Source organism: Marmota monax, unplaced genomic scaffold, assembly GCF_021218885.2.
Source record: "Marmota monax isolate L192 unplaced genomic scaffold, Marmota_monax_Labrador192_F-V1.1 WCK01_AAM20220418_F8-fsc00133, whole genome shotgun sequence".
Classification (NCBI taxonomy): domain Eukaryota; kingdom Metazoa; phylum Chordata; class Mammalia; order Rodentia; family Sciuridae; genus Marmota; species Marmota monax.
The window spans coordinates 4,908,633-4,934,952 of record NW_026694821.1 but is presented as its reverse complement, the minus strand read 5'-3'; the positions used below and the strand labels follow the sequence as shown (position 1 = coordinate 4,934,952).

Here is a 26,320-nt window from a genome sequence, read left to right as displayed (position 1 = left end):
TTTTGTGCTGAGGATTTTTCTTTGACATTGCTGAGTTTTGGGTTCTAAGACATTTTTACCTGGTAGGACCAAAGGGGCTAGGGATTGATTCGTTTTCTAAATTTGGTGTGGGGTTTGATGATAATCTTGTGGATCTAGTTAACTCACTCTGGTTCCATTAAAAAGTGAAACAAAGCATAAACAACAACAGAAGTAAATTGGACTTCCTCAAAATTAAAAACTTTTGTTTCAAAGCACACCATCATGAAAATAAAAAAGACAACCCACAGAGTGGGGGGAAGTTATTTGTAAACCACATGGCCGACAAGGGACTCATCTAAAATATAGGATGAATTTTTATAAGTCAATAATAGAAAAGACAATCCAGTTTAAAAATGGGCAAAGGATTGGAATAGACATTGTTCCAAACAAACACAAATGACCAATAAGCACATGAGAAGGTGTTCACATTGCCATTTTAGGGAAATGCAGATCAAAATCTCACTGAGAGGAAATGCAAATCAAAATCTCACTGAGATCGGACTTTGTATACACTATAGGATGGCTGTAATAAGGGAGAAAATCACAAGTATTGGTAAGGAAATGATAAAATTAGAACTCTGGTACATGTTGATATGAATGTTAAATGATGCAGCAGCTGTGGAACACATTTTGAGGATTCCTCATAAAGTTAAAAGAAAGTTACCATATGACCAAGCACTTCTACTCTAGGTTTATAGTAAACTAAAAACATACCACATAAACCCCTATATACATATGTTCACAGCAGCAGCATTTATAATAGCTGTGAAGTGGAAACCCAAATGTCCAATGGATAAATGTGATTTATTCATACAATGAAATATTACTCAGCTATAAAAGGGATGAAGTGGGCTGGAGTTGTGGCTCAGTGGTGGAGCGCATGTGTGAGGCACTGGGTTCGATCCTCAGCACCACATAGAAATAAAGGTATAAAGAATATCCATAATAATAATAAAAGGAAAAAAGTACTTTTTCAAGCAACAGTGGGGATGAATCTTGAATATTATGCTAAGCTAAAGAACCCAGACACAGTAGACCATATGAAATGTTCATAACAGGCAAATTCATAGAAAGCAGCTGCTGGAGGCTGGGTGGAGAAAGGAAAGTGACTTAGAATTTCTGGGGTGGTAAAAATGAAGTTCAGGGTGGAGGGTCATACAACTTTGTGAATATACTAAGACCAACTTGTACACTTTATTTATTTATTTATTTTTAATTTTTATTGTTGGTTGTTCAAAACATTACATAGTTCTTGATATATCATATTTCACACTTTGATTCAAGTGGGTTATGAACTCCCATTTTTACCCCGTATACAGATTGCAGAATCACATCAGTTACACATCCATTGATTTACATATTGCCATACTAGTGTCTGTTGTATTCTGCTGCCTTTCCTATCCTCTACTATACCCCCTCCCCTCCCCTCCCCTCCCCTCTTCTCTCTCTACCCCCTCTACTGTCATTCATTTCTCCCCCTTGTATTATTTTTCCCTTTCCCCTCACTTCCTCTTGTATGTAATTTTGTATAACCCTGAGGGTCTCCTTCCATTTCCATGCAATTTCCCTTCTCTCTCCCTTTCCCTCCCACCTCTCATCCCTGTTTAATGTTAATCTTCTTCTCATGCTCTTCGACCCTACTCTGTTGTTAGTTACTCTCCTTATATCAAAGAAGACATTTGGCATTTGTTTTTTAGGGATTGGCTAGCTTTACTTAGCATAATCTGCTCTAATGCCATCCATTTCCCTGCAAATTCTATGATTTTGTCATTTTTTTAATGCAGAGTAATACTCCATTGTGTATAAATGCCACTTTTTTTTTTAATCCATTTGTCTATTGAAGGGCATCTAGGTTGGTTCCACAGTCTTGCTATTATGAATTGTGCTGCTATGAACATCGATGTAGCAGTGTCCCTGTAGCATGCTCTTTTTAGGTCTTTAGGGAATAGACCAAGAAGGGGAATAGCTGGGTCAAATGGTGGCTCCATTCCCAGCTTTCCAAGAAATCTCCATACTGCTTTCCAAATTGGCTGCACCAATTTGCAGTCCCACCAGCAATGTACAAGTGTACCCTTTTCCCCACATCCTCGCCAGCACTTGTTGTTTGACTTCATAATGGCTGCCAATCTAACTGGAGTGAGATGGTATCTTAGGGTGGTTTTGATTTGCATTTCTCTGACTGCTAGAGATGGTGAGCATTTTTTCATGTACTTGTTGATTGATTGTCCTCCTCTGAGAAGTGTCTGTTCAGGTCCTTGGCCCATTTGTTGATTGGGTTGTTTGTTCTCTTATTGTCTAATTTTTTGAGTTCTTTGTATACTCTGGATATTAGGGCTCTATCTGAAGTGTGAGGAGTAAAGATTTGTTCCCAGGGTGTAGGCTCCCTATTTACCTCTCTTATTGTTTCTTTTGCTGAGAAAAAACTTTATAGTTTGAGTAAGTCCCATTTGTTGATTCTAGTTATTAACTTTTGTGCTATGGGTGTCCTATTGAGGAATTTGGAGCCCGACCCCACAGTATGTAGATCGTAGCCAACTTTTTCTTCTATCAGACGGCGTGTCTCTGATTTGATATCAAGCTCCTTGATCCATTTTGAGTTAACTTTTGTGCATGGCGAGAGAAAGGGATTCAGTTTCATTTTGTTGCATATGGATTTCCAGTTTTCCCAGCACCATTTGTTGAAGATGCTATCCTTCCTCCATTGCATGCTTTTAGCCCCTTTATCAAATATAAGATAGTTGTAGTTTTGTGGATTGGTTTCTGTGTCCTCTCTTCTGTACCATTGGTCCACCCGCCTGTTTTGGTACCAGTACCATGCTGTTTTTGTTACTATTGCTCTGTAGTATAGTTTGAAGTCTGGTATTGCTATACTGCCTGATTCACACTTCCTGCTTAGCATTGTTTTTACTATTCTGGATCTTTTATTTTTCCATATGAATTTCATGATTGCTTTCTCTATTTCTACAAGAAATGCCGTTGGGATTTTGATTGGCATTGCATTAAACCTATAGAGAACTTTTGGTAATATCGCCATTTTGATGATGTTAGTTCTGCCTATCCATGAACAGGGTATATTTTTCCATCTTCTAAGATCTTCTTCTATTTCTCTCTTTAGGGTTCTGTAGTTTTCATTGTATAAGTCTTTCACCTCTTTTGTTAGGTTGATTCCCAAGTATTTTATTTTTTTTGAAGATATTGTGAATGGAGTGGTTGTCCTCATTTCCATTTCAGAGGATTTGTCGCTGATATACAGGAATGCCTTTGATTTATGCGTGTTGATTTTATATCCTGCCACTTTGCTGAATTCATTTATTAGCTCTAATAGTTTCTTTGTAGACCCTTTTGGGTCTGCTAGGTATAGAATCATGTCATCTGCAAATAGTGATAATTTAAGTTCTTCTTTTCCTATTTTGATGCCTTTAATTTCTTTCGTCTGTCTAATTGCTCTGGCCAGTGTTTCGAGAACTATGTTGAACAGAAGTGGTGAGAGAGGGCATCCCTGTCTTGTTCCAGATTTTAGAGGGAATGCCTTCAATTTTTCTCCATTCAGAATGATGCTAGCCTGAGGCTTAGCATAGATTGCTTTTCCAACTTGTACACTTTAAAAGGGTGATTTTTAATGGCATGTGTAGATATATCTCAATTTTTTAAAAAGTGAGCCATGGGAGATAATGTGTAATGTAACTTCTTTTTTTTTTAAATATTTATTTATTTATTTTTAGTTTTTCGGCAGACACAACATCTTTGTTTGTATGTGGTGCTGAGGATCGAACCCGGGCCGCACGCATGCCAGGCAAGCGTGCTACGGCTTGAGCCACATCCCCAAAAGAATCACTTTTCCAAAAATGTCAGCCCAGGCTATGGCTGTTGAAAGGACCCTAACTCTGTGTAATCATCAAGACCCCCTTTGGTTAATATTGAACAGAATGAGAATTTAAGAAGATTGTTTACTTATTTTTATGTGGTGCTGAGGATGAAACCCAGTTCCTCACACGTGCTAGGCAAGTGATCTACCACTGAGCCACAATTCCAGTTCCAGGAAGATTGTTTTTCACCTTTAACTTAAGAATGTTGGATATTTGGACTTTTAATTAAAGACAAGGGAATTTAGTCTTGATTTTTTTTTTCTTCAATACTAGGGATTAAACCCAGGGGTGCTTTACCATTGAACCCCATCTCCAGTCTGCCCCACCCCCTCTTTTAATCTTTTTGTAACAGGGTCTCATTAAGTTGTTGAGGCTGGCCTCAAACTTTGAGATTCTGTCTCAGTCTCCCCAGTTGCTGGGATCAGAGTTGTGTGGCGCTATGCCCGACTTGAATTTTGATTTGCAAAAGGAATTTTTAAATTTCTCCTTGTAAATTTGATAATGAGAGGAAATTAGATTTTGATATGGGCATGTGTATGCTGGTATTTTATTAATGGGTCTTGATGCTCTGTTATGGCGGGTTAGACTGTGTGGCAGGCATACTTTATGATGGGCAGTGAAGTGAGTTTTGTCTTGGAATTTTATAGCCTTAAAGTTGTTTTAATTCATCTATTATTCTGACCCCATCCAGAATCTTGGGAACAAAATCAAAGCTTCCAATGATTCCAAAAAGACAATCAAAGGAATAGTAGTTGGTATTTGGGGTAACTTCTTGATAGACTGTACTGGTTCTGGAGATGTAATGTTTTAAGTCCAGGGGGTAAAAAGAACAAAAAGATGGGAAAGGTAAAAGAGGAATGCTTTCCTCCTTCTGGTGTTTTTTTCCAACATGAAGAAAGATCAATGTAACACACCTGACCTTTGTTGTTCCTTTATTCCTCATACTCAAGGAGATATGCAGTGACTTATTTGATTGAATGTAGGGAGAGGGAAACTTAAATACATTTACTGTTTTCCTTTTGGGATTGTGTTGTTTGCAGTTAGTGTGAGTTCTCTTTGCTGTCAGTTTTATTATAACTCTTGGCTCCTAAATGAAGAAATCATGGTGGTTTGGTGAGTAAATCTGAATTATCCTGGAGTTCATACAAAGAAGTTTACCACAGCTCGCTGATGAAAGCTGTATTATTTACCTAGCCTATGTCAGTAATAAAAATGACCAGTCTGTTTACCATTTTGCCTTTTTTCTTTATAGGTTTAGAACTCAATTATGGAAGAGGGGTATACTAATTTTTTTTTTTTTTTGCAAACTATAGTATTTCTCAAGTCTCTGCTGTACTAATACTACAAACTCCTCAGTTTCCTGTCTGCTGTTGTACTCTTTCACGTCTGTCCTCCACAGTGATCAGAGCATTTGAGTTGATATATCTAAAATGCAGAATGAGGTCATATAACACTTGGGCTTTCAGCCCCTTCAATAACCTACTCTCTAGAGAGAGCTAGAGTTCCCTAACAGGATTCCGTGGCTATTTGTTGACTGCCAGCTACATCTTGGTCTTCCTTTCAGTAATAGAATTTGTATTGTAACGCTGGCTGTTTCCCCAATTTGGGTTTTGACTTGATTCTTATTGGACATCTGTGAGATGTCCCTATATTCAGATTGCTCTTTACTTGGTTCACTTCTAGTCAAGACTAGGCTCAAGCATCACCTCTTCCAGGAATTCCACCAATATCTCCCACCCTTCTGCCACTACCCTGTGCTTATATAGTCAGGTTGTAGAGACTTCAAAGTGCTTTTCCATTATACTGACTTGTACAGTTGTTAACTTCTAGTAAAACAGCATCAAGCAGTGCATGACATTCAAAATCTTGAAGTCAAAGAAAACAAATTACTGTTGGATGAGAGTCCAGAGTCTGAGCTGCCACTAACACTACATCATTTGAATATTGGAAGAGTTTGGCATGGTAATTGTACTTCTGGCTATTAACAGGAAAGGTCAGAGGCAGAAGGTTGGGAGGGTCCTGGTGCTCTGTGATTCCCACTCAGGCCTCCTGGCTGACATCCTGTAACTAGTTGATATTTGTGATGACTACTTCATCTCACAGACCTGATGCCCACATGCACACTATTTCTATGCCAGTCACAAGGAGTGCGAGGTCAGTGGATATGAACTGGGACAGAAAATGACTGAAAACCAGGCTTCATCTACTTTATTCAAGGGTGACCCTGACAGAATCTTTGATTTTTAGGCTTTTCATATTTGAGTTTAGGAAAATCATGAACTATATCAACTGACCAGCAGAGGGCACTAGGAACCAGCCTGCTAGTTGCTAAAGCTACAGTGTCCTTTTTCCTAGAACCTCATTGAAACTCAGGTTTCTGGTTGCCTGCTAGGCTGTACTTACTGTTCGATCACAGGACAAGGGCAGGTAAAGGGGTGAACTCATGACCATTTCACACTTTTCAAAAATTCTCCTTTTCATTCATATTCACATTTTCTACATGAGGGAGCTTTTCTACCCTCAAATATTATCTTCAGTATAGTGTGGATTAAAAAAAAAATGGGCTCTAGAATCAGATTTACCTGGATTCTAATCCCAAACATTTGTTTTATAATTTTGGACAGTCTATTTAGCTTCTCTGGCCTCAATTCCCTAATTTGTAATTTGGGAATATTAACCACCTCTCAATGTTGTAAAGACTAACAAAGATTTTATATGTAAATCATCCAATATATTTTCAGTTATATAGTAAGTGTCAGTGAATGGATAGTTGTTATTGTCAAAAGAGCCTTTGTGTCAACTTTTTTTTTTCTGTTGCAGCAATTTCAACAATTGATGGGGGGAACATGGGAGGGAACAGAGGAACTTTGGATAGGGCAAAGGGGAGGAGGGGAAAGGAGGGGGCAAAGAGGTGCGAAAGATGGTGGAATGAGATGGACATCATTAGGTACATGTATGAAGGCACAAACGGTGTGAATATACTTTGTATACAACCAGAAATATAAAAAAAATGTGCTCTATTTGTGTACTATGAATCGAAATACATTCTGCTGTCATGTATATAATTAGAACAAATAAAAACAAAACAATTGAAACTGTCAGTCCATAACAGTTGTCCAAGAATGAGCCTGTAGTCATCACAAAGCATGGTGCTTAAGGTACAGGGGCTCAGATAATATTTGAATGAAGTAGTGACTATAGAGTAGGAAATGCTCTTTTTTATTTTTAAAGATGAGATAGAAAATGGGCTTTATGAGTTGGTGAAGAACAAAGCAAAACAATCAGATAAAGATGTGAGAATATTTCAAGATAATTCATTATGATATGTTATAATTTCATTAATAAGGTGATCATCTATTGATCATCTACTTTGTGCCTGGCCAGGGAGATAGAGATCTGTGGTACGATGTGATGAATACATTAAACTTTACAGCATATGGAGAGGAGACAGGTGGGTCCTGCTTGTCCCAGTGGGAGGCAGGGAATTCCCCTATGCTAGTTCTGGCTACCCCTGCCTTCACTTATGTGGGCCCCTGGATCTTGGACTTCCCAGCCTCCAGAACTGTAGCCATCCTTAGAACCTGGTTTGGAGCTGTTGCTATGCTACTCCACCTCTATGGATGGTGAGGGTTGGGTTCTTTATAAATCAAAGGATTCTGTTACAGTGCACAAAGTAGGTAGGAAGGCAGTCAGGAAATCCAAGTTGCTAGTTTTGTGTAACCTTGAACAAGTCACTCCTTTGTTTCAGAGGTTCAGTTTTCTTACCTATAATAGTTGAATTGAGTGTTTGGGCTCCCTCCTAGTAACTAATCCTATACTCTGGGTTGTATGCATTTCAATAGAAGAAAACATCAGCCAAAGACTTGAAGTTCAGTTTGAGAGGAGGGATGTTCACTATGAGTTGTGGTCTTATTTTCAAGGCTCAGGCATGCTCCCTCTTCTTTCTAACCATTATCCGCCCCACCATTTACAAGTATGTTGTACTTGGAATCTGATCTGCATTGGGAGCCATTCAGAACTTGAGAGCACATTCCCATATCTATGGATTGCTTCTGATTTACTGTGCTGTGGAAGTCTAGCAGTTTCATAGTTAATCTTTTTAAACTGTGATGCTCCTGTTTTCTTTGCTGCCTGACTCATGGCTTTCCTGCTCCCCAGTTATCCTGGAGATTCATAGATGTGAGATGCTTTTTCTTAAATAACTTTCTATATTGACATGAGGGCAGTTCTTGACCCCCATTCTTCATCTTTGGATATCCACTGCTAACATTCTAAATATCTTTTTACTCTACCCTATCCCTTTTCAAAAAGAACTGTGGCAGCCAACAAGGATGTCTACAAAATAATTGGTCATTATATTTCTTATGAAATAGAGAATTATATGCGAAGACCATGGGTGTGATGAATCATAGATATGTGGGTCACAGGCTCTCCTGCTTCTGTGCTGTCTGGGAAGGACTCTATTTACTTCCTTTTAAGTATTTTCTTATACCTCATAATTGCTGCTTCTTGGTCCATAGGCCCCATTAACACTTCCTCCTAGCAGCCCTGTTATTTGTCACTGTTTTTAACTAGCTTCATGGTCAGTGACTCCTAAGGGTGGTGAGAAATGGGAAGGATCTTATTCTTTCTCTACTGAGTTGCCTGGAGAGCATCTCTTGGTGATTGCAGCTGCAAGTGTGACATTTAATTAGTAGAGAAAATTGAGTCAGACAAGAGGCAGCCTGTGTCAACCAGAGGGGGAGAAAGGGCTGGGGAAGAAGTGATATGCTCAGGGGGGCAATTTGGCCCAGGTTTTCTCCTAGACCCAGATTGGGTGTGCACATCACCTCAGGTGGGGATTACAGAAGCTTAAGGAAATTTCCATTGTGAAGGGAGTCTCAAATGCGTCCCTATAGACACCTGGTGTCTTCTGTTGGGTACCTGACATCTATGCTGGGAAAGTCAGTGATGAACTCTGAGAGGGGAGCATCCTAGCTGAGGAAGGTCAGCTTCCTGCTCTCACAGCATCTGGTGGGGAGGATGACACAAGCTTGTTCTGGGATCTGTGGTTTTCAGAGCACAGGATCCAGAGTATGATGAGTTGGAAGGGCTTTCAGCAGCTCTAGGCCCAACTTTTCACTTTAAAGCTGAGGAAACCTGGAACCAGAGAGGGTCCTTGACTTGCCTAAGGGACTCATTTGCTGTGCTGGAACCAGTGCTGGGGCACTGGAACCTGGTTCAGAGCTCTTGCTTTGCCTCTGTGACTGAATGGTGATGGCTGAGTTGCCCTGAAGAAAATGACCTCTCCCTCACCTCTTTAGGCCTGAGCTTCAGCACTTCTCTGTCCTACAGATATTCTGGCTTATTTCAATAGAGCCACCTCTTTGCTGCAGATGTAGAACTCCTTGGAGTGATTCTTCTGCCACCTCCAGGTTCCTGACACCTTGAGAAAAGCTGACAATCAGCAGTGGAAGTGAAGGGTGTGGGAGGATCTGGAGGAGGGACTTAGCTGGGACTGGAGCCGCCGGGAAGGGCCCAGGAAGCAACTTAAAGGTGTGAGGTGGGGAATGTGGCTTCTAATGTTTGCTAGTACTCAGTCTGTTTTCAGATCCATCCAGTTGTATCAAAACTGTCTGTTTATAGTGGGTTTTCTGAATTAGAATCCAAACTAGATATTCTCATTGCATTTGATTGTTACATCAAAAAACCTTTGTCCAGAGCTTCTGCAACCATAGTTCTGAGGGACAGGGTAAATCATTGCAACTCGTCTGTTCTTAGAGTGTGGCTAACCCAAGGGAGGTAAAGAGCAACAGGGCTGGGGATCACAAGTCAATCAGGTCCAAGTTTCCTGACTTGCTCAGAGGTGTGTGACTTGTTTGGTTTTTACTTTTGTCATGATTCACTGCTGGAGTGCTTCATTGAAAGCAAACAGTGCAGTGGTGAGACACCTCTAGCTTCTGACTCAAATTCCTTGGCTTAATTTATTTAACATGTGAGTTCCTTTGAAACTCTTCAATCCATGATCTCTCATGTCATATATATTGAGCACCAACTATGTGCCAGTGCTGTTATTAGGGGCAGGACAAAGATCAATAAGAAGAGTGAGGAAGTTCTTGATTAGATGGAGGGTGTAGGTGTGTCCTGTCAGCTACAGAGCACAGTATAGAGAAGGAAAATGTGCTGTGAGTGCTCAAATGAAAGGTGAATGAAGTGGTCAGCTCTTCTGGGGTAGTCAGGAAAGGCCTTTCCCAAAGAGTCAGAACTAAGCTGTTAAGGGACATTTGCCTGGCAAAGGAGGCTGGTGGAGGAAACAATATTCTAAGGCACTAAAATTTTCTAAAATGCAGAAATGATCTTGAGCAGCAGTGTTTTAGAAGTCACATGATGGATATTTACCTCATGAAAAGTAATTCCATTTTGCCTATAAAATGTGGCTTCAGATTTTAAATAATACTATTTTAAATAGTACTTTTCAGAACAAATGATGACAATATTATCTTTTTAAAATTTTATTGGGTTGTACATTTATCATCCTGCCCTACTTCCCATTCCTTTCCTGTCAGAATAAACATTTTTTTTTCACTGCAATAAACAGTTTTACTTCATGGCAAATTCTAAAATTCCATTTCTTTCCCTCTTTTTTTTTTTTGGTCCCAGGAATTGAACCCAGAGGCTTAATGACTGAGTCATATCCCCAGCCCTTTTAAAAAAAAATTATTTAGAGACAGGGTCTTACTTAGTTGCTTAGGGCCTCTCTGAGTTGTTGAAACTGGCTATGAACTTGCGATCCTCCTGCCTCAGCCTCCCCAGCTGCTGGGATTATAGGCATGTGCCATTCCACCTGGCTCTAAAATTCCATTTCTTTCTCAGGCCCCCTTTACCACTTTCTACTCTCTCTTCTTTGACTGATCAATATAAAACCAAAATATGATGATAAAAATATACTCATTCTTAAAAAAGAAAAAAATCCTAAGCACCTTTTTACCTTTAGATTTTGGTTATCTATTCATCACGGGTCAATGACCCTTGATAGAAAAGTGAACTGCCTACTTGGTTTAAACCCAAACCGAAATTGCAGTTTTGAGGGGATTCTTAAGTGAACCCCGTTAAGAATCCTGCAGCCCATAGAGAGGAATAAGATTGACTGTAGGGGGATCCCCATCACCGAGCAGTGGGAGCCAGGCATTGGACAAAGAGGGAGGCCTGGAAAGTGCATTCACACTCTCACTTGAGTGGCTCTGCAATGCTCAGATTGATGGGCACAACTCTATAGCAGGTAGAGGAGATTTGAAACGTGGTGTTAAAGTCCTGAACTTGGGGGCTTGTTCTAGCTCACAGCTGCTTGACAAGTGATCTCAACTAGGTGACATGCAGGGTGGTTATTCCTTTGTGCCAGGCACAGTACTAAGCATGATATTCATAACTACTCAGTAAGGTGGGATATATTATTGCCTCCTGTATCATCCAGGATTCTCCAGAGAAGCAGAATCAGGAGTGTGTGTGTGTGTGTGTGTGTGTGTGTGTAACTATATATATTTAAAGAAAACATTACTTGTGACAATTGTTAAAGAGCAGTAAGGTAGACTTTCTTTAGAGGGGCTCTCATAATAGGTAAAGGGACTATGGAAATGGGGTTTTATAGTAAGGATGAGAGATTGGGCTCAACTCTGAGTACAACATGGAAAAGTGTGAATTTATACCCAAGGGGTAGAGTCAGAATTCCAAACTGACTTCATAGCCCTTGCCCTTAACAATCATGGGGCACTGTGGTCTATTCTTCAACTAAATATGAAGTTAATAATATATTTCCTTTAATAATTCCTGTATTTTTTCTCTTTTATTCTTGTTTGGTACAGGGGATTGAACCCAGGCATGCTTTACCACTGAACTCCATCCCCAATCCTTTTGTATTTTTTATTTTGAGACAGGATCTTGCTAAATTTCCCAGGTTGGCCTCAAATTTATCATCCTCCTGCCTCAGCCTCCTGAGTAGCTGGGATTACAGGTGTGCAGCATCACACCTGGCAGTCATTGTGCTTTTATTCTGTCTCATTCCAAGCTGGATTTGAAGAGTCTCTGAGAAACCAACAAGACAATTCCTATATGAGTATCTTAAAGACTGTTAAGGGAAAGGAAAAGGAAAAGGAAGCAGCATTCACTGTGCACCTGTATGTGCGAGCCACCATGCCAGAGCCTTCATAGTTGTCTAATTTAACACAGTAAATGTGAACCCTCCGTCCCTTGAGGTCTTGGAGGGATGGACTAGACCTTGTACTCTCGCTTTCCATGGGGCAGGCAGGTGTAGGTACTAAGTACCTATGTGTGATTGGGGTCACTGCCCAGTGGTATAACATGAAATCATGGCAATCAATGGTGCTAGGAACTTCTTGGGTGGGGCAAAAGATTTGATGGGGGATCAATATCTTCCAGGAGATGAAACGATACTCCCAGCTCATGTAGGGTGGTTTGCTGGAGAAATTACCTGCAGGTGATCTTGCTAAAATTATTGATTTTTTTGTGCAATGCAATCCTCAGTTAGGAAAATACTGCCTCATATGTCATATGGACTCTTTAGAACTTTATCTTCCTGTAGGCAAAGTCCACTTAATAGGTACTGAATTCCTTTAATCCACAACCCTGGCAAGTGTTGCTGAGGTAACATATAGGTTTCCGCCCTATGGCTTGTTCCGCATCTGTCCCTCTTCAGATCAACTCAAAGCAGCAAAAATAGCCAGCCTGTCATGCAAAGGGCTTTGTGTTCAGTGGGCATATTAAGGAATTAAGGACTTGTTTACATGCAAGCAGGGTACGGGTGGTTATTTCAATACTAGTAAATGATATCTTGGCAGACAGGTTTATTTCACCCTAGGCTCTGGAATGACTGGGATTTCTGAACTTTCCAGGAGTTATCTAAACTTGAGTCTCTTGATCTGAGGGAAATGTTCTTTGAAGGAGAAAAACTGGTTTCGCTTCATGTATTAGGAGGAAAGGGAGCAAGGTTTTGGAGTTAACCACATTTGATTGGGGGTGTTGGCTGTGTTACTTTCTAGCTGTTTGAAAGGGACAAATTTATCTCCCTCTCCAGGTCTCAGTTTTCAAATATATACAATACAGGATCTGGTGTGGGTGTTAACAGGTTCCCCTAACTGCTGGGGAAAGGGATGTACACTGTTGGGATGAAAGAGAAGGGAGAAGTGGGGAGGATACTGACTATTCTTGGAGCATTCTGTTTTTCCCTTTGTAAAATGGAAAGCACAATAGATAGCAATCATCTTCTCCAGAGGTCAAAAGCTTGATGCCTTGTGCTCAATCAGTAGTTGGGGGTTGTAGGTTGAATTGGCAATTGGAAGTTGGTTGAAGTTTGATGCAGTGAGACTGGAGAGTCCTCAGCCTGGTAGTGGGGAGGGAGGGTCTCCTCTAGGAGTCTCCTAGGTGGCCCCTCCTGAGCACGTGTACCTACTTGCCTCCACATGGACAACCAGATCAGCAACATCGGCAAATGCAGGCCCCTGAGCAAGATAAGACAGTGGACTTCAAAGTGCTTAGGTCACCATGGCTGCCAGCACCAAGAAGCTGTTCCAGAAGTTCTGAGACTGGGTACCTGCCACTCCCCAAAGTGAAATATAGTTATTTTCCATTCATAGGCCAGACTTGGGAATTGCAGGGCTGACAGAAAAGGTAATTTTTTTTCATCTTCTAGGGGAGTAAGTACAGAAATGGAGCCAGATTCTGATTTCTTGTTTCTAGGTGAGAACAAAGCAACCTGACCTAAGATGCTGCCCCTCTCCCTGGGTTTCTGCTTTTGGTCCTTGTTACCTTCTCGTAAGTACATCATAAGACTGCTTTGAACATTACCATGAAATAAGATATGCACAGAACTTAGCCTGTAGTGGGGACTCAGTACATGTTGGGTCTCCTTCCTTCCAGATCACTGTTGGGGGAGGCTCAGTGCACATTGTGAGGAAGCCATTCCTCCCTGGCTGCCATTTGCATTCAGACAAAATCTAGTTAAGTTGGATACCAGGGCCATCTGGAGGTGAGGAGTATGGTTAAAGGTGTGGAAGGTGAGGGGTCTGCCTGTGGAGTGGGTTCTAGGAACTGCAGTGGATGCTGTCAATATCTCCTGCAATATTCTGTTAGCTCATTCACGTGGGCGGATGGTTTCCATATCACACTAGTGACTTCCTACCTCAAATGCAAGATTCTTTGTTTAAAGGCTTTCTCTGACCTCATGACCATGTTCTGTATAGAAATGTTGGGGACTTACTTAATGTAGCCAAGAGCAGCTCTTAACAGAAGGGGACAGGTTTGATGGATAAAAATCCCAACTTCCTTTCTCCTGGGTGGGATGATTCTGAGTTGTGTTCTGCACATTCTCTTTGAGGGTCTCCAGCAGGATTGAGCCACAGTTGTCTACAGCAGCTGTACTTATTAGCTCACCCAGTTGCATGGTATCACATACCACCCCATTCCCTCATTTGCTTTCTGAGATGACCTCTAAAAGCAATTGTTCCCAAGTTTTTTTTTCTCAGCATCTGCTTTTGGGGGAACCACAACCAAGAGAAAACTCATAGCTCTGGAGCCTTCTGAAACATAGGCCCTGCTTCTCCAACCTGGGTCAGCTCCCACTGTTCTCTTTTTCCTTTCTCATGAACTCCTGCCACTTCACAGCTGTCAGTTTTGAGGGAAGGGAAAGCTTCAATCCCCAGGATTGTGGAAGGTAACAGTCTTTCCAGTTTTGTCCTTTCCCCCATAACTCTTCATCACTCAGAAAGAAGGCAGGAGAGGAGGCGCTTTGCTTTGCCAATCTTGACTGCAATTATGTCCATTATTTACAATACCTGTGGGGTTGTTTTTCTAAATTTTTATTTGTTCTTTTTAGTTACACATGACAGTAGAATCTATTTTAATATATTTTATGCAAGTATGGAATATATTTTATTCTAATTTGGGTCCCAGTCTTGTGGGTATGCATGATGGTGAGATTCATTGGTATATTCATATATGTACATAGGAAAGTTATATCTGATTCATTCCACCATCTTTCCTATTCTAATTCCACTTATCTTCACTTCATTACCCTTTGTCCAATCCACTGATCTCTCCAACCCTTGCTGTGGGTTAGCATCTATATATCAGAGAGAAAATTTGACCTTTTGTTTTTTTCACTTATTTCACTTAGCATGAAGTCTGCAGATCCATACATTACCAGTGAATGTCATAAAGTCATTCTTCTTTAAGGCTGCGGAATATTCCATTGTGTATATATACCACATTTTATTTATGCATTCATCTGTTGAAGGACATCTAGGCTGATTCCATAGCTTGGCTATTATGAATTTTGTTGCTATAAACAGTGATGTGGCTGTATCACTGTAGTATGATGATTTTAAGTCTTTTGGATATAAACCTAGGAGTGCAATAACTGGGTCAAATGATGGTTCTAATCCTAGTTTTTAGAGGAATCTCCATATTGCTTTCCAGAGTGGTTACATCAATTTGCAGTCCCACCAACAATGTATGAATGTACCCTTTTTCTGTGGGTTTTTTTTTTCTTTTTTGCTGCACTGGGGCTTGAACTCAGGGGCACTCGACCACTGAGCCACATCCCCGCCCTATTTTGTATTTTAGTTAGAGACAGGGTCTCACTGAGTTGTTTAGCGCCTCACTTTTTGCTGAGGCTGGCTTTGAACTCGTGATCCTCCTGCCTCAGCCTTCTGAGCCTCTGGAATTACAGGTGTGTGCCACTGCACCTGGCTTGTGGAGTTGTTTTTATGAAATACTTTTGCAAATGAAGGGGCCCTCCCCTTGGAATGAGAGTTCTATGTAGTTGGTTCTTGAGCATAACTGTTGTAGTAGACACTTGAAATTTGTTCTCCTAGAGTTCCTCTCTCCATATAGTTAAAACAGAAGTTGCTGTGTTAATGTAGAGTGACTGGCAAGCCCTGGGTTTTAGTTGATTAGTCAAGGCATTGTCATCTAACTGAAGTTCAGTCACTGAAACTCTTTCCAAGGAATTTTGAATTTGGGACTAGAGAGGCTTGAATTCAGTCTCTCTCCAGTAGCTGAAGCTATAAGATAGAAATCTTAGGAGCTGCCATCAACCAAGTTTCCTGCTATGTAAAAAAAGCCAGTCTGCTTGGGAAAGAAATATATTCAGAAAGAAGCAAAGTTAAGTGATAAAGGGAGAGCCCTGAGCACTCATGGTCTTGTTCCAACCATGGCCCAGCTGCATCCCTGGATATTCTCTCAGGTTGGCTTAGAAAAGGGTAATATTTTCTTAGATGCTGAAGACCATTCAGTTCCATGTTTTACTTAAACTGATTTGAATTATGTTTCTGTTACTTGTAACTCAAAAGTCCTAATTAGCACAAAGGTAAGTTTTAAACTCTTAAGGATATTTTATAGAGTTCCAGCATGATTTCTAGTTTCTCCCAAGATACTGTTGGGAATCCTTTACAGTATCTTCTTACCATCCATCATGCTTTCCTACCACTGAGGCAGAGCCATACATACTGTGGGTAAGGTTTTGTGGCTCCAAGGAAGGGCCTAAACTGTTTGAGGCAATAATAGTACTCTTAATATTTTTTAGTGGTTGAATCAGAAATGAGCATCTGACTCAATATGGGAAGTTTGTTGGGGAGTACTGGGAAAAGCTTATTTTCTCTTAAGAGAAATCTGCAGGAAGAGATGTTCACTCTCAGGCTTTTGCTGTGTGTGTGATAAGGCCAGGAGCGATTGTCGCTCTCTCTTTACCAGTCTAAGGATGGAGCCAAGACAGATAGGTGGTGAAAGAAATGGAGATGGAGCTACTCTGTATTTGGTGTTCCAGTTTAGTGGGTCAATGGATTTTCTTATAATTTCACCTAATTTGGATTGGGGTTTTCTGTTTTGGTATTTTGATGCTGAAAGCATGCTGACCAGTGCAGACTTCTCAGCCAATGGACCACAGAATAGTCTTTGTGTTCATATCAAGTCTTCTGTGCCCAGAATCTGTCACTCCTCTTACATTTGTTCCATGTGGTTCTTATTCTAGTGGGATTAATCTTAGTACTTGGTGCCCTTGTATCAAGGTCTCTGACTCCACTTTTGCAATTGTTTGCAAAAAGTTGGTGTTTACTCCTTGGAAATCAATTGATGGGAATCAATTGTTTCTTTTAATATATGCTGCAATATATTGAAGTCATTCTGTTTTTGCTTTTCTGGGAGTAGCTCTTATCTGCCTTACTAGAAAGTGGTCCAGTATGATACTTTGGTGCCTGCTTTCAACCTTAGTAAACCTTTTCTGCTTTGTAACTGTAGTCTTCCGTGGCAAGAAGAGACCTCATCTGGAAGGGATCTTGGCTGGGAACAGAACTGCCCTCCCACCTCATTGCACAACACTGAGATGCTTTCAGTGTAAGATGGTCTGCAGCCTCTCTGGCAGCAATGGCACAAGGTTGCTCTTGAGGAACTCAAGGTCCTTAATGCATGTGCTGCACAAGCATACAAACTTGTTTTGTTTTTTAAAAGTTTCCTACAAATCATAGGGAAGGAGCCACCAGAATAACATTGTGGGGAATTACAGTGTCTTCAGGAATCTTGAAAATTCTAGTAGTACTGATTTTATAATCTACACTAAAATCTTGGTGGGTTACTTCCTTTTTTGTATTGTAGTCTTTTTCTTTGTTCTCATGGAAAAGAATGAATGTGAAAGAGGTGAAGCAACATGTGGCAAAATTAAGAATATTTCCTCAAGAGCTGGGATCCTGCCCCAGCTCAGCCATAGCACTTCTCAACCTCCTCCTCCTCTTCCTCTTCCAATGGTACCTACTGGCAGCTTTTTCCCTGCTCTTACCACTGCCACCACCTTGAGCATCCCATGGCTCTATCAAGCCTGCCATCGCTGATGTGGTACTGTTTGCAGCAGTTCACATCAAGATCTGTCCCCCAAAGTGGTGAATAGGCTAGGGCTGGAGCTGCACAAGGTGGTCTCTAAGAAGTTCAGCAATGTGGGGGGGGTCAGTATAGTGATTGGTGAGTGTGAGAGGTGAAGCTGTTTGTATCCTACAGAACAGCTGTGTGAAAATGAATGACATCTTTTTTTTTTTTTTTTTAATTTTTTATTGTGGGTTGTTCAAAACATTACAAATTTCTTGACATATCATATTCCACACTTTGATTCAAGTGGGTTATGAACTCCCACCTTCACCCCATACACAGATTGCAGATTCACATCAGTTACACATCCATTGATTTACAAATTGCCATACTAGTGTCTGTTGTGCTCCGCTGCCTTTCCCATCCTCCACCCTCCCCCCTCCCCACCTCTCCCCTCCCCTCCCCTCCTCTCTCTCTACCCCCTCCACTGTATAACCCTGAGGGTCTCCTTCCATTACCGTGCAATTTCCCTTCTCTCTCCCTTTCCCTCCCACCTCTCATCCCTGTTAAATATTAATCTTCTTCTCCTGTTCTTCGTCCCTACTCTGTTCTTAGTTACTTTCCTTATATCAAAGAAGACATTTGGCATTTGTTTTTTAGGGATTGGCTAGCTTCACTTAGCATAATCTGCTCTAATGCCATCCATTTCCCTGTAAATTCTATGATTTTGTCATTTTTTAATGCAGAGTAATACTCCATTGTGTATAAATGCCACATTTTTTTTATCCATTCGTCTATTGAAGGGCATCTAGGTTGGTTCCACAGTCTTGCTATTGTGAACTGTGCTGCTATGAACATCGATGTAGCAGTGTCCCTGTAGCATGCTCTTTTTAGGTCTTTAGGGAATAGACCAAGAAGGGGAATAGCTGGGTCAAATGGTGGCTCCATTCCCAGCTTTCCAAGAAATCTCCATACTGCTTTCCAAATTGGCTGCACCAATCTGCAGTCCCACCAGCAATGTACAAGTGTACCCTTTTCCCCACATCCTCGCCAGCACTTGTTGTTGTTTGACTTCCTAATGGCTGCCAATCTTACTGGAGTGAGATGGTATCTTAGGGTGGTTTTGATTTGCATTTCTCTGACAGCTAGAGATGTTGAGCATTTTTTCATGTACTTGTTGATTGACTGTATGTCCTCCTCTGAGAAGTGTCTGTTCAGGTCCTTGGCCCATTTGTTGATTGGGTTGTTTGTTCTCTTATTGTCTAATTTTTTGAGTTCTTTGTATACTCTGGATATTAGGGCTCTATCTGAAGTGTGAGGAGTAAAGATTTGTTCCCAGGATGTAGGCTCCCTATTTACCTCTCTTATTGTTTCTTTTGCTGAGAAAAAACTTTTTAGTTTGAGTAAGTCCCATTTGTTGATTCTAGTTATTAACTTTTGTGCTATGGGTGTCCTATTGAGGAATTTGGAGCCCGACCCCACCGAATGTAGATCGTAGCCAACTTTTTCTTCTATCAGACGGCGCGTCTCTGATTTGATATCAAGCTCCTTGATCCATTTTGAATTCACTTTTGTGCATGGCGAGAGAAAGGGATTCAGTTTCATTTTGTTGCATATGGATTTCCAGTTTTCCCAGCACCATTTGTTGAAGATGCTATCCTTCCTCCATTGCATGCTTTTAGCCCCTTTATCAAATATAAGATAGTTGTAGTTTTGTGGATTGGTTTCTGTGTCCTCTATTCTGTACCATTGGTCCACCCACCTGTTTTGGTACCAGTACCATGCTGTTTTTGTTACTATTGCTCTGTAGTATAGTTTGAAGTCTGGTATCGCTATACCGCCTGATTCACACTTCTTGCTTAGCATTGTTTTTGCTAATGAATGACATCTTGACGTAACCTCTCATTATCATTGATGGGTGAAAACCACATGGTCCTCCAAAGCAAAGGCTGGACTCCCATGTTTTCCATATACCCAATGAATTAAAAAGGACAAGGGTCATGATCCAGTTACTCCAAAACTTTAGCCAATTTGTTTCAGTAACTGAGGAGGAACACATCATTACCATGGATTGCATGCTGTTCAGGTACAGAGATTCTTCACTGTCCCTGTGGATGACTTACATGTGGATCCAAGAGAATATTGTAGACTATAGGAACTATGTCACTGTTTTACCTGAAGTAGGAGGATCTAAAAAGACTCCATAACTCATTGATAGACCAAACATGGAGTTTGCCTTTCTTTGCTGAGAGAGGAGAGCCATGGGGGTGCAAAGGCGGGTGGTAGGATGTTTTTGGTTGGTGATGTCGACAACTGATGGTTGTGGGCTGAGTTGTGGCTCAGTGGTAGGGTGTTTGCCTAGCATACGTGAGGCACTGGGTTTGATCCCCAGCACCACATAAAAAAACTAAATAAACAACAACAAAAACATTGATGGCTATCCTCACTGATGACATGCCTAATGCATATGGCACAATACTTCATGCTGCAGACAAGCTACTCTATGCTGGAGTCACTAGGGTTAATGCCATTTTTACTCATGGGAACTTCTCTGGGCCAGCTGTTTGCAGAATTAATATTGCTGTCTCTGAGATTGTCAGTGTTACAAACACCATTCCCCAAAAGGACAAAATGATACACTGCTTTAAGATTCCAGTTATTTTGATGTTCTAATGATTTTGGCTGAGGCAATCCAAAGAGCACATGACACCAAATCTGTTTCTTATAGATTTCTTGTTTAGCCATGTCTCCATGTAGCTCTAGAACACGATATTCTGAATTAAAAAAAAAATTAACTTTGGAACGCAATAAAACATAAAATGATGAATGTTTGAGCATCAGATCTATTTTGAACCTTAGATATATATATCTTTATGGTTTTAGGACACAGTAGGTAGAGAAATATTTACTTTGTTTATAATTGAACATGTCTTAAATAAGAAATATCTGTATGGTTTTGACTTGTTTTGCAGTTTTGGGGATTGAACTCAGGCCCTCATGTATGCGAAGCAACCATTGTAATCCGCTAACCTATGTCTTTAGCCCCCTTTAAAAAGGGGCTTTTTTTGTATTAAAAAATATATGTGTGTGTGTATATATATATATATGGTTTTTTTTTTTTTGTAGGTTCTCAGTAGGTTGATGAGGCTGGCCTTGAAGTTGCCATCCTCCTGCTTCAGCCTCCTGAGTTGTTGGGATTATAGGTGTGTGCCACCATGCTTGGCTGGCTTTGACTTGTTGTGACAGGTATCTTTTACCTTTATTCTTGTGGTATTTTGATGCACAATTATATTATTTTATATAATTTCCTTCTGTAATAATACCCACTTTGGAAATTCATAACTTACTGGTATGGTTTGGATATGGTTTGAGTGTGTTCCTAAAAGGTACATGTGTTGGGTGGGAACTTGGTCTCCAGTGTGGTAATGTTGGAAGGTGGTGGGATCTTTAAGAGGTGGAGCTGAGTGGGTGGTCCTTAGGTTACTGGGGGAGCTGTGCTCCCAAGGGATTAAGGAAGCTGTCATGGAAAGTGGTCTTGACCCTGAGTCCTTCTCTGACTTCTTGTTTTGGTGATGTGATCTGTTCTTCCTCCCTCAAATATTCTGCTATTTACTATGGAGCTTTTGCCAGAGTTGGCACTGTGCTGTTTGGACTTTCAACTCCCCAAATGGAGCTTAAAACCTCTTTTCTTCATAAAGTTAGCTGGTCTCAGGCATCTTGCTATAGTAATGAAAAATGGATTAGTAAACTTACATATTTAATAAATATTGCTAAAGATTGCTTCCTATTACAGCACTTTGGTTGTTTACATGTAATAATAATGTTATGACTATTTGGGTAAAGGCATATATGAAATTAGAACATTTCTTTTGAGTGAACATTAAGAAATCACATAATACCTTGCAAAAAATCATGTAAAAATCATGAATACTGATTTTCAGGGTTGGAATAAACTAGGTTAGTTATTTTGCTTAATTTGAACCAAATTTTATTTAGCTAAAAATAGCCATTGACCTATTTCTTTTCTGTTACGTTAGACTAATCAAGGACGATGTAATTCTAATTAAATGAAGTTTTACAAATTTCTCTAGTATAACAGGGATATCACCACAACTTTTTAACTAGCACTTCTGAAAACATGTAATAACTACCCACACTTACTTGAATTTCTGTTTTAATTAAAGTTATGTCCAGCAATAACACCATTTTTTAAGCTCATCATCATATGGATGAGCAATTTAAAAATTATTTTGTTTAGATTTTTTGATGAAAAAATTTTGATTACTTTAATGAGTTACAGATTGAAGTTAGAAGATGTACTGTATTTTCTAGTTTTTTTGACATGCATTCTAATATATCCTTCCAGTTTGTTCTTTATTACATAGAGTATGCAGCTTCTACCCTTTATTTTTTTCCCTCAATGATTTTGTTGTGGGTTTCCTTTGAAACAAAGACTAGATCTTTATTTTAATTATTTGTTTTTATGTGGTGCTGAGGATTGAACCCAGCGCCTCACATATGCTAGACGAGCGCTTTACCGCTAAGCCCCAGCCCCCTTTATTCTGCTTTTTGAGATAAGAAATAAATGAGTTTGTTATGACTGTGTCCAAATATACATTCAAACACTATGTATTTGTTTACTCATTCATATTAATGTTTTTGTCTTTTGTGTTCCAAAGCAACACAGGTAAATTGATTTAACTACAGTTTTTATTTGGGATACATGGGTAGAAGAGTGTTAAGAAAAAAGGACAAAGTAAACAATCAGAAAAATGTTCCAAAAATTGCCAGAGGTGATGATGGACAAAAACTTTCTAAGGCTTACGTTGCCCCCAAGCTGCAGTTTAAAACATTTTCCTAAGTGAGTTGCCATACTGAAGAGAAGGGCTGAACTTCATAAGCACCTTAGCTGCACAGGCAACCTGAACAATTCAGATCAAAAAGAGAGATGGGGATCCGGAATCTCCATTCTGCTGAATCTTAAAAAAGGGAGAGAACACACTTTCTAATCTAAATTTTGTAAGTTGAAAATCAAAGCTGCTGATTAAACAAGTTTGAATAGCATTTAGGGTTTTAAGCTCTTAACGGTAAGAGGTTAAAGTTGAAGCTAGCAAATAACATTGAAATATTATTACAGAATTGGTATATTTTATTTCACATTGAAAGAGGTTTCATGTAAGAATTTTATTTTAGGATGATACTCATTACAATATAGCAGTACAGGTAACAGTTTGTATCTACAGAGGGGTTTAGCATGGTGAAAGGAGGCTTTTTTTGAAGCTTTGTACTATTTATTACTTTTGTGAATATATGAAATCTGTGTTTGAATTTCCTCCCTTAGAAAAATGTAAATGTAATTTTTACATGCTCTTGAAGACATCTTGACATTATTTTCAGACTAAATACAGAACAGGCTAAAACAAGTTCATTTACAGATAAACATTTTGCTTTGAGATTAGTAAAGTCTAAGAATATACTGAGCTAAATTTAAAAATTGTGATCCTCAGACAGAAAATGTGGTTTAAAATTTGCATTCTTTTGCTGGCTTGATAATTTACTGTTTTATTATTACTTAATATTGCTTTTTTTAAAAAAACACTTTTTTTAGTTGCCAATGGACCTTTTATTTATTTATATGTCGTACTGAGCATCAAACCCAGTGCCTCATACATGCTAGGCAAGTGCTCTGCCACTAAGCCACAACCCAAGCCCCTTAATATTGCTTTTATATTTTAAATTATTTTATACACATTTGTGACTTAGGCTGAATTTAGCCCTAATGAAGGGCCAAGTTTTAAGGAGATTTGTGGGTTGCATCTAATGCAGTTGAAAAGATCCTTTGCAAACAATGGATTCCAGTGTTCCCCCATCTGTTACTACTCATGGTCTGAAAGTGGTGAAACCAATCACTTTTTCTGGTCATGTAGAGCTCTGCTGAATCCAGAGAGGCTCACTCTCTATCTAGTCATATAAGGAATCAGAGGAATATGACCATATGAGAGTCATTGAACACCACACTTAAGTTATATCAGTCAACTTACTGTTGTTCACATTATACCATAGTGTAAGTAAAAAACACATGGGAATAGTGATATTGTGGTGTGTCCCTCCTTATCTGTGGCTTCAGTTACTGGTGAGCAACTATGGTCCCCAAATATAAAATGGAAAATTCAGAAATAAACAACTCATAAATTTTAAATTGCAAACCATTATGAGTGGTATGATAAAATCTTGTATTATCTTGCTCCAACCTGCCTGGAACATGACTCATCCCTTTGTCCAGCACATCCACAATGTATATCCTACCCACCTGTTAGGCACTTAGTAGCTGTATTAGTTATCAGATCTACCATGTGGTATCATAGTGCTTGTGTTCAAATAACCTTTATTGTACTTAATAATGGACCCAAAGTGGAAGAGGAATAATTGCTGGAAATTTGGATATGCCCAAGAGAAGCCAGAAAGTGCTTCCTTTAAGTGAAAAGGTTTAAGTTTTGACTTAATATGGAAGGAAAAAGTTCGCATGCTGAAGTTGTTAAGATCTAGGGTAGCAATGAGTCTTCTACCTATGAAATTGTGAAGGAGAAAAAAATTCATGCTAGTTTTGTCATTATACCTTGAACTGTAAAAGTTGTGGTCACAATATGTATAAGAAAGAACATAGTATACATAGGGCTTGATACTCTCCATGTATTATGGTTTGGATGTGAGGTATCCCCCAAGAGATCATGTGATAGGGATTAACTGGTAACTGAAATGGTAACTGAAGACTGGTAGGGTGTGGCTGGAGGAGGTAGGGCATTGGGGGCGTGGCTTTGGGGTGTATCTGGTTGGTTGTGACTCTCTCTCTCTGCTTCCTGAAGATCGTGTGAGCCCTGTCCCTCTGCCATACTTTTCCGCCATGATGTTCTGCCTCATCTCGGGCCCTGGGAACGGAGCTGTCCTTCTATGGAATAAGACCTCTGAAACTGTGAGCCCTCAAATAAACTTTTCCTCATCTACAACTTTTCTGGTTGGGTCTTTCAGTCTCAGCAGCAAAAAGGCTAACTAAAACACCATGGTTTCAGGCATCTACTGAGGGTCTTGGAATGCAACTCCTGGATAAGTGGGCCAGGGGACTAGTGTATGTGCTAAGGCATTTTAATACTGTGCTAATACTGTGCTAAGGTAATTTCAATAAAATCATCAAAACAGCAAAAATCAGAATCATTTTATCTTAAGAATATTTTGTTCTTTCTTACTGGGGATTTCTTGGAAGTTGTTGTAGTCCAGTTCTAGTCTAGTTCGTTTGGCTACTCACAATTGATGAGAACAATTCAAATGTCCATCAGTGGATGAAAGAAATTGTGGTATATCCATACAATGGAATTTATTCAATAATAAAATGAAGGAATGAAGTAATGATTACTGCTATAACTCATGGAACTTGAAAACATTAAACACTAACCACCCTGAATGGTCTCATATTGTGATTCCTTTTATAGGACATATCCAGAATAGGCAAATCCATAAAGCAGGAAGTATATCAGAGGGCACCAGGGGATAGGAGGAGTAAGGGAAATTGAGGAGTGACTACTTAATGGGTGTTTTCATGGGTGATTAAAAAGTTCTGAAACTAGAGAAACTGGTGGTTATACAATATTGTGAAAACACTAACCACCCTGAATTGTATACTTAGAAATGATTAATTGTAAGTTATGTGAATTCCATCTCATTGAAAAGAAAAAAGCAGCTGGAAAGTTTTTTTTTTTAAATGTGAGCTCCTACTACCCCCAGCCCCATGGTTGGATTTGCCTCCAAGAAGCATACTGACAGGCAAGCTCACTTTATAAATGGTGTGAAGTGGCTACCTGGCTTGGAGTGACTCATCATCATTTATTAGGCACCTTGGAGGCTTGAAAGCAGTGCATTTTGGGCAATTTGCTGATTATTCCTTTAGGCAATCCTAATACTGAGCCCCATGGGTAGCAAGAAATAGCATGTGATTAGAGCAGAAGCAATTACTCTTAGAAAAGCATCATTAATTTCAAAAGCTCTTGTCTTGAGCTACTGGCTAAGTGGAGACAAATTAGGATGCTGTCTAGAGAAGAGAAAGGGTTTCCCCTCTTTAGGACAGAAAAGGAAACCTAATGCAATGTCATCTGTTCCAAGCAGTTAGTCCTCCTGGTGTGTGTGTGTGTGTGTGCGCACACACACACGCATATGAGAGTGAAAGGTTTGGGAAAAGGCAGCGGGTGGGACGGTTGGTTGTAGGAGGCCTAGGGTTTGTACCAATTCTCCTTCAAGTTGCTTCAGTGTTCTGTTGCTTTGCCATGATAAAAGCATGGCATGTTTCCCATTTGTCTCCAATATTAATTAGACTCCACTTCTGGGGTCTAATTAATATTGTAGAAAGGACAGGGAACATTTTCGGAAGACCTGGCTTCTAGAGCTTGTTCTAGGATCCACTGTGTCTAGCCATAAGGCTTGTCCTTTTTCTGGGCCTTGTTCTTCAACACAGCAAATCAAAGCAAATCAAGATAATCTCTTAGGTCCTTATTAGAAGAGAACTCTTGACATGAAATTCTTATTAACAGGGTGTACAGAGCATT

The 26,320-nt window shown here is 39.9% G+C and overlaps 1 long non-coding RNA gene across 1 annotated transcript; it reads left to right on the top strand.

Annotated features, from left to right (window-relative positions):
* Nucleotides 1–6,796: 6,796 nt before the first annotated feature.
* LOC131423477 (uncharacterized) lies at nt 6,797–25,890 on the top strand. The gene is made up of 3 exons (XR_009225096.1): nt 6,797–13,691; nt 20,856–20,975; nt 24,593–25,890. It is a non-coding gene; the product is annotated as an uncharacterized LOC131423477 (long non-coding RNA).
* Nucleotides 25,891–26,320: the final 430 nt, after the last annotated feature.